Below are 12,073 nucleotides of genomic sequence, written 5' to 3' on the forward strand. Positions count from 1 at the left end.
GAAGCAAGACAGACAAAATATGTGGTTGTAATTAGAGCACTGTCCTTCAGGCTATGAAGGGACTAAGGTGGGAATGGAGTTTGGGTGCGGTTCCTCGGACCTCAGCTCCACCTGTTATCTTGTGTCAGCCCCGCAGCTTCCTGGGCCATACTCTGGTCTCGGCTGTGGCCGTCAGCGGGGAGGTCATGCTGACCTGCGCGCTACTGCATTGCTCATTAAATACTTCAGTGAGTCACACAGCTTCAGTCAGACTTGCTTCTTAAAGGAAACCAATTGAAGGATTTAACTCTGTGCAGCCTGCACTGCTTACAGCATATTTTGGGCATAATCAATACTGGGGCTCTGGCAAGTAGATCTTTGTGATGCTGCACCTGCCTGTTCGCCTGCCAGCTCACAATTGTGCTCCACAAGTTTTTTGCTTAGTTCCCTGGGCAGAAACATTTTGGTTTTTTTTCCTCTGCTGTAAACGAACTCTTATGAGTTCCAGTTCCAATCCTCTAAGAAAATTTCACCATGGTATTTTGTGCTTGTTATTTTCTTTGTAAATTATCAAACTATTTATGCCACACATGTTTAGGATTGAGTAAAACACAACCAATGGGCAATGTTTTGTGCCTTGAGTGACATTATAGTCACCACATGACTCATAACATCTACTCTGCCTTTGATTTTGTTGTAGAAAGCTTCCATCTCGGGCTTCCATTTTTGTCAAGATTTCCCTATCAAGAGTTTTATCATGGTGCAATGTTGACATCAGCAGCACCAGGGTTTTTTTCTAATAAATTTTATTTTATATTATTCCATTTCTTCCCTCACCAGTTTGTATTTCTTTGCCATATATGAGGCGAATATAAATCTTTCTGAAACCCAAAGATTGTACTATACAATTCTCTGCTTTGAAATTACAACATTTCATTTGGAATTTCTGCTTTGTTCCTGAGTACAGTTCCAACGATGGTCAACTTGTGCTCTGTTAGCAAATGTAACATCAATTAGAAACTGGTAAACCTATTGGTGAATGTCACATTCTGATTAGTTTGGGAGATGGGAGCAGTAAGTCTGTTCACAACATTATTCTGTTTATTACTATACAAATAAGGACCCAATGGCTGAGTTCCAGGATAAATTTATAAACTGAAAGCATAATAAGTCTTTGATCTATAAGAACATAAATTTTTATCCCATGTTTTGACCCATTGCTTTTCCATGTATTTTATACTCCTGCGATTACTATGAGAAAATCTTGCTAAGTACAGCAGACCTAGGAATACTTTCAGTTCAGCTAGTGAGGTGTTCTTAATAAATACATTTTAAAATATTTCTATTGGTACTTAAAGTACCTTTTACTTGTATTTCAGCCTTTGCATATTTCATAGCATCTTGTAGTATTTTGTCTGTTACAATTTCCAACATTCAATGGCAGTGCTGGCATTTTGACCAATAGATTTCACCCCAGCCAAAATCCCCGTTATATTTTTGGATCTAGATCTAACATTGGATTATTCCATTTGGTTGTGTGACTATTTTGCACCATTTCAACTAGTCAAGTATGCACTCACATTGCTCTTTTCTTCATCATCCAAATCACGGAGGTCTGCATTCCCTGTGACTGTATCAGTCAATTCTTGTTCCATTTTACTGTCACAGGAACTTTGGCTCACATGGCCAACATCAAAGTCATTGTCATACACCAACCCTACTCTTCTGTTATGAAAATATATATTTCTCCATAATGAATCATTTTCATCATCCATGCATGAGTAATCTGGTGATTCAATTTTGACCTCCGCCAAAACTTGCAAATCTGGTTTTTCATGTGCCATTTTACTGAAGTGGGATATTTCTACCAGAAAAATCAAAAGAAAACCTTTTTTAAAAATTCTGGAGTGGCATGGGTCTAGTGGATCCTCGGTGATGCTTGGATAAGCATACACAAAACCAGTTAAACGGAGGATATCGCGTTTCACCACTTTTGCACATGTGTACACACTTTGTCCTATCAGGTTAGGTATAAATCCAAGGAGTTACCCAATGAAAAGTCCTTGCTGGAACTTGAACCCAGGACCTCCTGTTTACTAGACAGGTACTTTAACAAAGTAAGCCATGGAGCCCTATATACATTATCCCTTTGTAATATATTATTTTATTAAATTTCATTCCTCAGCCTGTCACTGTTTATTTCAGAGTTTTCTTTAGAATATGACAGAAAGATCCACCTGGGCCTCAGTCGGAATCAGAGACTGTTCTCCCTGCCAAATGAACACAGGGTTTGGACAAGAACACAACTATACTTTGAGGACACTACCAGGTGACCTGCGCTGGCCAGCAGGAAGGGATCTCACTGAGAATCAACACATCTCAGCCTCTCATAAGCTCTCATTCCATCTGTTCATTCAATGGGTGAGAAACAGGGATTTTATCACCTTTTCCTCTTACTTTTGCCCAACAATGGTTCTGCCTCTCCCATGTGCAGAATAAACACTTCCTCTCCATGTCCAATTCCTTTCTAATATCACCTCCACATCCAGGATGACATCACCTAAATCAGACAAAGTGTAGATCAGGCTCGCACAGTTCCTTGGGTAAGAATTGTTGAATAAGACTCTTCTTAATTCAGACATCTAGACCTTATAACATAACTGGCCCAGGAGGCATAATGTAACTTCTGCCACTCAACCACACTCGAGGTGCATGGCCCACAGCAACTGTGCATTCTGGCGGCTCAGGCTGCATGTCCACCACCCTCTGGAATCTTGGTGCCACTCTGTGTCATCTATCCTTTTAAGAAGACACTTCTGGCTACTTGTAGCTCAGCCTTTCTCTTAGCATACTTCCCTTCCCTCAGTAATCTGAGGGATGGAAGGTAAGAAAGGCCTCTTCATTTCACGCTACTCTCCATCCCTTCTAGTCCACACTGTCAGAGTTCAAGCACTGTAATTTTTCTTTAAAAACATGAGACTTTATGAAAGTTGTTGGAGTTATTCCCTGTGTCCTTAATTCAGTGGTACTGCCTAGCTCTCTGTGAATTCCTCCTCACTGTGCTGAAGCCTAACAGTCTTGCACAATAGCTAGCATATTTAGATTCTCCTCATTTATCCCCGCCTTTTTTCAATGAAAGGAAAACACTTTATTTGCAAACAGGAAAAGGAAGGGAGAGAAAGGAGAAGACAGATAGCAACCCTGATAGGAAAGAATCAGGGTAGGAGCTCTGGAAAGATGGAGGACTTATTTCCCTTTTCTTGGAGATCACAGCCCTGAAACAATAGTAGGAAAATGTCGAAAAACAGTTATTTCACATACTATTATGTCCAGTATCTTCCCCTCTTGTTAAGAAAAGTATAGAATAATATAAAATAACTGCCTGCCTCATTTTGTTTCTGTAATTTGCTTCACTTGCTTGTTTCACTTTTCAGAATAGCAATACCAGATGCTTTGTGGTTAACAACAAGTTTGTGGGCATGAGATAAGCAAATGCCTGCAACATTGTCTAACTGCAAACTCCACCCAAGTGAGGCCAGATGTCCACACCAAGATAACAGTCACCATGCCTCATGAGCAAAATTACATGTAGACCCTAATCTTTCTGTAAACCACAGGACTAGAATTGTATAAATGTAAGCCACCAATATAACTCCGGGCCAGTCCTTAAAGACATGTTCCTATGGGGCTGGCCTGTTAACAAATAAATTTTGTTGTTTTACCCCTGCTCCTCTGTCTCCTGTGAGTTTTTTGGTTACTCCCAGAAAAATCTACCACATTTGGTGCATTGGCCGGGAAACTGAAAACTACTCACGACCCTTGTTTGGTTGGTCACTTCAGACTCTGATGGAGGGAGATATGGCCTCCTGACCCTCCGGGTTGGGTGGCACCCCTTGGATCTGATTAGTCATTGGCCCTCTGGAGGCCTAGGACACCACCTTACTGCCAGTGGTAAGGACGAACCCATCTAAGGAGACCAAGAGGCAGGGGCAATGGTGACAATGGACACGGTAGGCCCCTGGGACCAGACCCTAGATTCTCTACTTTGTAATTGTGCTGACTTCATTCATTTGTTAAAGGGGCCTGATCACCCCCACTGGGTATTGTATCCCATTTGGTGGACATTGTCCACAATTTGACTTTGCTCTGATATTCTCTACCTTAGGAGGTCCCAGGGTGGGAATGTTTAATCTCTGAGTAATTGTGTGTGAATGTGTGAATGATGGTGAGCAGACAGTGGAAACAATGAACTGTCTCACCTGTGCCACAAGACTTAAGGCAGGGCACCTTGGTGCTTAAAGATCCCTCAAAGTCTCAGGCTTGATTGGGCCTCATCTGTGAACTGTGGATGAGTCTAAAAAAGACCAGATGGAAAACTGTTGTGATTAGTAAAATTCCTGAATGCCTGGATGGTCCTTAAAGTGCAAGTCATGCAGTCAGACAGGCACCTGAGTGGGTCACTTATGAGTGGCCACCCCTTTTTGTTTGTCTTGTGTCTCCATACAAGGGTACCCATACACACACCAACACCCTGATCGGCTAATCGTGGGGACAGGAACATTTAGTCCTACTGTTTTGGAATGCATGCTTAAGAATTTTAAGAAAGGGGCCAGGGATTTAGCTCAGTGGTTTCGCCACCTTCTGTGCATGCGCAAGGACCCAAGTTCGATCCTCGGTACCAAAAAAAAACAAAAAAAAAACAAAAACGAATTTTAAGAAAGGTTCTACTGGAAATTATGTTATTAAGATGAAACCCCAAAACTTAGAGTCTTCTGTGAGTTAGAATGGTCCAAGCTTTGCGTAGCTGGGCCTACTGAGAGATCACTAGATAAGGGTCTCGTCTGGTCTGCCTGGCTAACAGTCACCGCCCCTGGACAGGAACATCCAGATCAATTTCCCTATATTGATTTATGGCTCAACTTGTGCCACAGAATGCCTCCTTGGCTTCATATGTGCGCCCTGGAAGCAAAAAACAATATCCTGGTCCTCCGTTAGAAAGGGGACGATACTGAAAAAAACCCGATCCTTTCAGACCTGGACCAAGAGAATTTAGACTTTCCTGCTCCTTACCCGACTGACCCAGCCCTTCCCTGGGCCCCTATGACATCAGCACCGACCCCTGCGGCTCCAGCCTCGGCCTCTCCTGATTCAACCCAGCCGCTCCAAGACCCAGGTACCCCAAGATGAGGCAAATAAAAACAATGGAACCTAAGGAATGTGTCAAAAATAGCATCCAGACAGCTCAACAGAAAAAGTTATCTCCCTTGAGACTTTAACTGGACCTTCATGGCTTGGAGCCTTGCACACCGAGCCTGGGAGCCTCTCAAGCTTCTGCTCCACAGCAATCAGCACCTGATGGAACTGTTTAGTTTCCATTTTAAAACAACTGCCTGACAAATCTGCTGTCTTTCACACCAGGGACTCGCCTCTCTCAAAAACATAACATCGTTACAGACAAATCCTAGGGCTCCCCTCTGGAGGAGGTCGAGCTGCCTCCCTCCCCTTTTGAGTTGCTAAATTCACAGATGTGGAGGAGGTGGGGACAAAAACAGGAGAACTGCTTGGCTTTAGAGCACCAGAGGGTGCATGCTGTGGTCAGACTCAGGATCAAATAGGGCTTAGGCTCAAATTGGAAAAAACTAAAAAGAGAAAACAAGTAATGGATTGAAAACAGCTAAGAAATCTCTGAAGACCATGAGGCAAAATAATGAAAAAAACACAAACAAGCAAACAAACACTCTTGGCTTTACAAGCCAAGGTTGATGCTATGGTATCAGCCTGATGCTGCTGCAAAGGTCTGGAATCCAAAACAAAGCCAAAAAAACTACAACTGTGCTCTACCAGATATAAAGAGATTTTGCAAAAATAATCAAGTTACTAATTTTAACTAATTGATAAATGTATCTTAGTTTCAGTTTCAGTTGATGTTTATTTGGTGTGCTTAAAATATTTCTTGTACATTGCAAATTCTTTGATTGTAATTATAGGGTTAATTTGCTCTTTTCTCTACCTTGTTGATAAAAAACTCAAGGTTACTACCATTCTATTGGCAGCCAACCAAATTTAAAGTGCAACAATCTAAGAACAAACGAGGGACACTTTAAAATTTTAACAGCTAAAGACAAGTTTATGATAAAAAGTCTATAGTAAATGAGATAAAAAAATTTAAAAGCTATAAATAAAAGAGATATAATTTTGATATAAAAATTTTGTATGTTTGTCTTGTTAGAAAAATAAAAAGAGATATACAAGACCAGAAGTCCTAGGTATATCAAAAAGATATGCAGAAGTGATTTATCAAAAATATGTATGTTTGTTAGTTTCAAGTTTGTTATAACAAGTTTAAATATGGTTACATTGGTTGTCATCAAAGGGTTAAATTCTAAATATGTTACTATAATATGTGTGCATTGCTCATCTTCAAAGGGTTTAAGAGCCAACAGGTTACAAGATGACCTCCTCCTTTACAGTAAGTCAAAAAAAAAAAAAAAAAAAAAAGACTGTTGGGAAGGGACCAAGGCCCTCCTCAAGTTCCTGCAAGACATGGGATGTAAAATCTCATGGAAAAAAGGCTCAAATTTGTCAGACCAAAGTGTGATATTTGAGATTTAACTTACAAAAGGACAAAGGAGGCTAGGTCCAGAGAAAAAGAAAGTCATTTGTTCTCTTCCAAGACCCACAACCAAAAAAAAAGCTCTGAGAATTCCTCAGAACGGCAGGATTCTGCAGAATCTGAGTCCTGGGGTTCATGGAGAAAACAAAGTCGCTATATGAGAGGCTAAAGGCAAGGGAAAAAAACATTCCAACTTAAAATGGAACGCTAAACAAGATTCATCCTTCAGAGAACTGAAAAAGGCTTTAGGCAAAACTCCTGAATGTCATCAGACCCTTCAACTTGCTTTTAGATTTAAAAAATCATGTTGCCTTAGGGGTCTTAACTCAGAAGATGGGCCCTTAGGAAAGATCTATTGCTTACCTCTCAAAAGCTTTAGACCCCATGGCAAGAGGATGGCCTCCCTGTTTATGAGCTGTGGCTGCTGTAGTCATAGTAATAAAAGAAGCTGACAAATTGACTTCAGGGCAAGAACTAACTGTGCATACTTCTCATTCAATAATGGAGTTATTAAATAGTAAAGGCCAGAATTGGCTCTCCCATAGCCGCATCACTCAATACCAGGCACTGCTATATGAGGATCCTTGCCTGACCATGACAGCTGTAAAAGCTTTAAATCCTACAATTTACCTGCCCTCTGAAATAGGCCCACCTGACCATGACTACCTGATGACTGTTAATAAAGCCTGTGCTAGCCGACCAGACTTTCAGATGACTCCCCTGACTGATGCTGAGTGCACCCTTCTTACAGATAGAAATAGCTCAATTAGGGAAAAATTTTGCCACTCCGGGTATGCAATGGCAGCCACCGAAGAGGTGTTCCTATCCAGACCTCTTCCAACAGGATGGTTGGCACAAAGGACCAAACTATGGACATTGATTCAGGCACTCAGATGGTTAAAAGAAAAGTCAATATATACTGATTCCAGATATGCTTTTGCTACCATACATGCCCATGGTATGCTGTACACAGAGAGAGGATTGCTTAAGACAGAAAAAAAAAACAAGTTAAAAATAAAAAAATCCTACAGCTCCTTGATGCAGTTTAGGAGCCTCTAAAGGTAGCTGTCATACATTACAGAGGCCATCAAAAAAATGAAAGATTCCGTTACTCTTGGGAACTCAAAGGCAAAAAGTCTCCTTTTAAAGATATACAAAGAGACTTCACAGAAGCAGAGGCTACTGATATCTATTAGTTTCTACTCAGGGTGGATTGAAGCTTTCCCCACTAAGAAAAAGCCCAAGAAGTATGCAGGGTCCTTCTAAGAGAAATCATTCCAAGATATGGACTCCCTCTGACCATCAGCAGTGACAATGGTAAAAATAGGAAAGATGAACAGAACTATTAAGTTAGCTCTCAGTAAGTATTGCCTAGAGACCCAGGCCCCTTGGATAAATCTCTTACCCCTTACTTTGATAAAAATTAAAAATGTGCCTAACAAGGGAAAGTTCTCCCCATTTGAGATCCTGTTTGGAAGGCCATCACCTTTGATTAAAAGCCTTAGGGGAAATACACACAAAATAGGAAGTCTAATGCTTAACCAGCATCTTGAGGCTCTATGACAGGCTTTTCATCAACTACACAAATATTATGGGGAAAGGAATAATATTCCCATGGACACTGCTGGTCATTTATTTGAGCCAGGGGACCAAATTTATATAAAAGACTGAAAAAAGGACTTCCTCACCCCAGTGTTAAAAGGGCCTTATGTTATTGTTATGACAACTCCCACAACAGTAAAATTTACAAAAATCCAGCCTTGGTGGGCCAGGGATTTAGCTCAGTGGTTCCACCACCTGCCTCACAAACTGAAAATCCAGGTTCGATCCCCAGTACCAAAAAAAAAAAAAATCCAGCCTTGGGTCCATCATTCAAGAATCAAGAAATTTCATCCAGGAGACTCCTGAATGTGGCAGCCAGATCCAACAAACCTGCTAAAGGTGACTCTGCTGAGACAGTGCTCTCAAAGCCCTGCTCCTGTCACTCGGGAAGCTGACAGGTCAACACATGGCTGAAGAAATTAAAGGAGACAAGGCTCTCAAAAGCCCTGCTGCCAGGCTGAAGTATGGCTAAAAGCTCATGAATAGTTGCACCACTTTGTTGACTGGGACTGTCCTTCTCATTATTGTTGTTGTTTAGTTTTATTATTGTTTTGTTATTATTGCTGTGTGTTTAGTTCTAACTGGGTTCCTCTTTGGCATTGCTCTGAGTGCCAGTGCCCCAAAAGACTGGAGCACTTGCCACAAATGCTGGCTTGCTATCACACATTGATGTACCATCCCACTTTTCTGTGTTCTCATATGTTTAAGGTAAATACAAGACATTGGAACTTTGAACTGAGTATGTACAAGCCTAAAGATTCAAAGTTTGATGCCCAAACCAAACTAAGGTAATTAAATGAAAACCCAAAGGGCATCCCCTGCCCATTACATTTGATGGATGCCCACACCAGCCCTACAGCTGGCCAGAAGTGATAGATTGTGGAGGACATAGTAAAGAATGACAATACTGTACAATAAGGTCAGAAGGACAAACAAAAATGACTATAAAGTTCCAAAGACAACAAAAGACTTAAATAAAAAAGAACATACAATCCCCAAATTGCTATACTTGTAAAAAACAAAACAAAACAAACAAACAGAGTGTAACCCACTGAAAATAGTTATACCTAAATAACTAAAATGACAGGTTAATTCACTAACAGATGTAATGCTACAAAATAAAAGAGCCCTCAATTTATAAACTGCTAAGTATAAAAAAACTTGCCTTTATCCAGGAAAAAATATTGTTATTATACAAATCAATCAGGAGTAGTCAGAAAATCCATGATCCAACTAAAAGAGGGATTAAATCTGATAAAAATTAAGTATGGTTCCCAGGATACTAATTCCTGGTAAAATTGACAGTTCACTAAATAAAAAACATGGTTGGGGCCCTAATGGGACCCAAAATGGCTAAAGGGTCATTGACTAAAACTTAGCACTGGATTGGGAGGCTGGTGACAATCAATAACATCCACCGGCTCCTATTAACAACAGACCCGTAACTAGCCTCTGATAGCTGGATCTGTGCCCCCTTAAGCCAAATGTCATACCAGCCTCTCGGTATTACAGTGAGTAACACTATGGTTGGGGACCTGACCCTAGGGGCCTCAGCCCTGCTAATTAAAAAACCTACTGAGGCCACAGATAACAATACTGCCTTCTTAAAAACAAACTACACCTAAATGGTACCTGTGAATGTACAAATACCATTGTGTACAGGGATAATGATGTTTCTACTCCTGAAGGGACCTTCTTTGTTTGTGGAGATGGAGTTTATAAAGTTTCTCCCCCCAAATCCATGGACTCTGTGCCTTAGGAATTTTAATTCCCAGGTTGTCAGTCTGTGCCCTGACTGACATGACAAAAGTACTTCTAAAAATTGACACAATCAGAGGTTTCAAGAAGAAGAAAAAGGGACTCTATTGTTGTGTCCATAATAACAGGATTAGCCATTACTAAAAGCCTTGCCCTAGGGGAAACAGCTCTTGGTCTAGGACAACAACAGTACCTGACTTTAGGAAAAAAAGTAAAATAAGTCTGGAGGAGGTAAGTGCCTCTATCCTCACACTCCAAGGGCAAATTAACTCCTTGGCAGACATGATGTTACAAAGTAGAAGGGCACTGGATTTACTAACTGCAAGACATGGGGGAACTTGCTTATACCTAGAAAGGAATGTTGTTACTATACTAATGAGTCTAAAATAGTAATAAAATCTATGGATAAAATTAAAAAGAGGTTAGACAAAATGAGAAAATAATTTGACACTAAAAATTCAAGTTCATGAGGCAACTGGGCCCTATCTAAATGGAAACCATGGTTAGGAGTCCTTGCTGGACCAGTACTCACTTTGCTAGCCTTAGCTACAATAGGCCCCTGCGTTATTTATTGGATAACCAAGCTCATCACACAAAAAATAAACTCTATCCAGAACTACCAGATGTTAATCTCCACAAGATACGTAGAGTGCAGGGACATTAGTAATGTCAATGATGAAGAATAACCATGAATCAAAACAAATGGGGGAATGTTAAGAAAAGTAAAAAAAAATATAAAATAACTGCCTGCCTCATTCTGCTTCTGTAACTTGCTTCACTTGTTTGTTTTGCTTTTCAGAATAGTAATACCAGATGCTTTACCATTAACCACAAGTTTGTGGGCAGGAGATAAGAAAATGCCTGCAACAGTGCCTAACCGCAACCCCCACCCAAGTAAGGCCAGATGTCCACACCAAGATAACAGTCACCATGCCCCATGAGCAAAAGTACACATAGACCCTAAGCTTTCTGTAAACCGCATGACCAGAATTGTATATATGTAAGCCACCAATGTAACTCCGGGTTAGTCCTTGAAGACATGTTCCTGTGGGGCTGGCCTGCCAACAAATAAATTTTGTTGTTTTACCCCTGCTCCTCTGTCTCCTGTGAGTTTTTCAGTTACTCCCAGCAAAATCCACAACACTCTAAACAACAATTCCCATAGCAATAAATCCTTTACTAGCAGAAGTAGAAACCTATATCTTCCAACTGCAAAACCTCTTCCAATTTCAGGAGATCACAAATGAGGCTGTGGTTAACCTCCTCGGATGTGTGCTTTGTACTTGTCTAAGATTTGAGGCAGGGGAGAGGCTTGGGCAAAAGTCACATGCTCATCAGAGCAGAGTAGCTCTTGCACAACGTGCACATGCTCCATTTGAACTAGAACCCTGGAATTAAACTCCCCTGGCAGGACACTAGGTTTCTTACTTCACTGCTTCTGCAATAACTGATTCAGCTTTAAATGTTGCCAATGTAATAGGAGTGATCTCTTTTTACTCTTTACTTCTGCAATGCCTAAGCGTCTGTACAATGTTCTGTAGTCTGTACATATTTCTCTTCCCTAATTTCCTGTTCTAGCCTTTGTCCATTTCCTTTTGACCTTGTAGATTTTCTTGGTTTCTTGTTACAATAGATATTTATAGACATAAAGCCCTCGCCAGTTTTAGATAATTCAAACATATCCTGTTATCTATATATTTTTGTGACTTTTATTTTACATATTCTTGATTTTAATGTAAGCAAATACATCTTTTTTACATTATTATTTGTGCTTTTGAAATTTTAAAAAAGTTCTCTGCTGCCTGGCACATAAGGATAATTTCTTTCATGTATTTCTCGTATGTAGATGGCAAAAGTTTTACTTTCACTTGTAGATATTTCCACTCTCTAGAAAAGCATCGGGGGTTTTTTTGTTGTTGCTGTTTTTTGGTTTTTTGTACCAGGGATCAAACTCAGGACCTTGTGCTTCCAAAGCAGGAGGTGAAACCACTGAGCTAAATCCCCGGCCCAAAGCATCACTTTTAAACTTCCTGGCTGATGGGTTCTGCTGTGTGGTCCATGTTAAGAACACAGCAATGGAACATTCTGAGAATGCTGGTGTCTGTGTGCTCTCGGAGTCTG

The sequence above is a fragment of the Heterocephalus glaber genome, unplaced genomic scaffold, assembly GCF_053883595.1.
Source record: "Heterocephalus glaber isolate CG9 unplaced genomic scaffold, H.glaber_assembly_v1.0 deba00001472, whole genome shotgun sequence".
In the NCBI taxonomy this organism is placed as follows: domain Eukaryota; kingdom Metazoa; phylum Chordata; class Mammalia; order Rodentia; family Bathyergidae; genus Heterocephalus; species Heterocephalus glaber.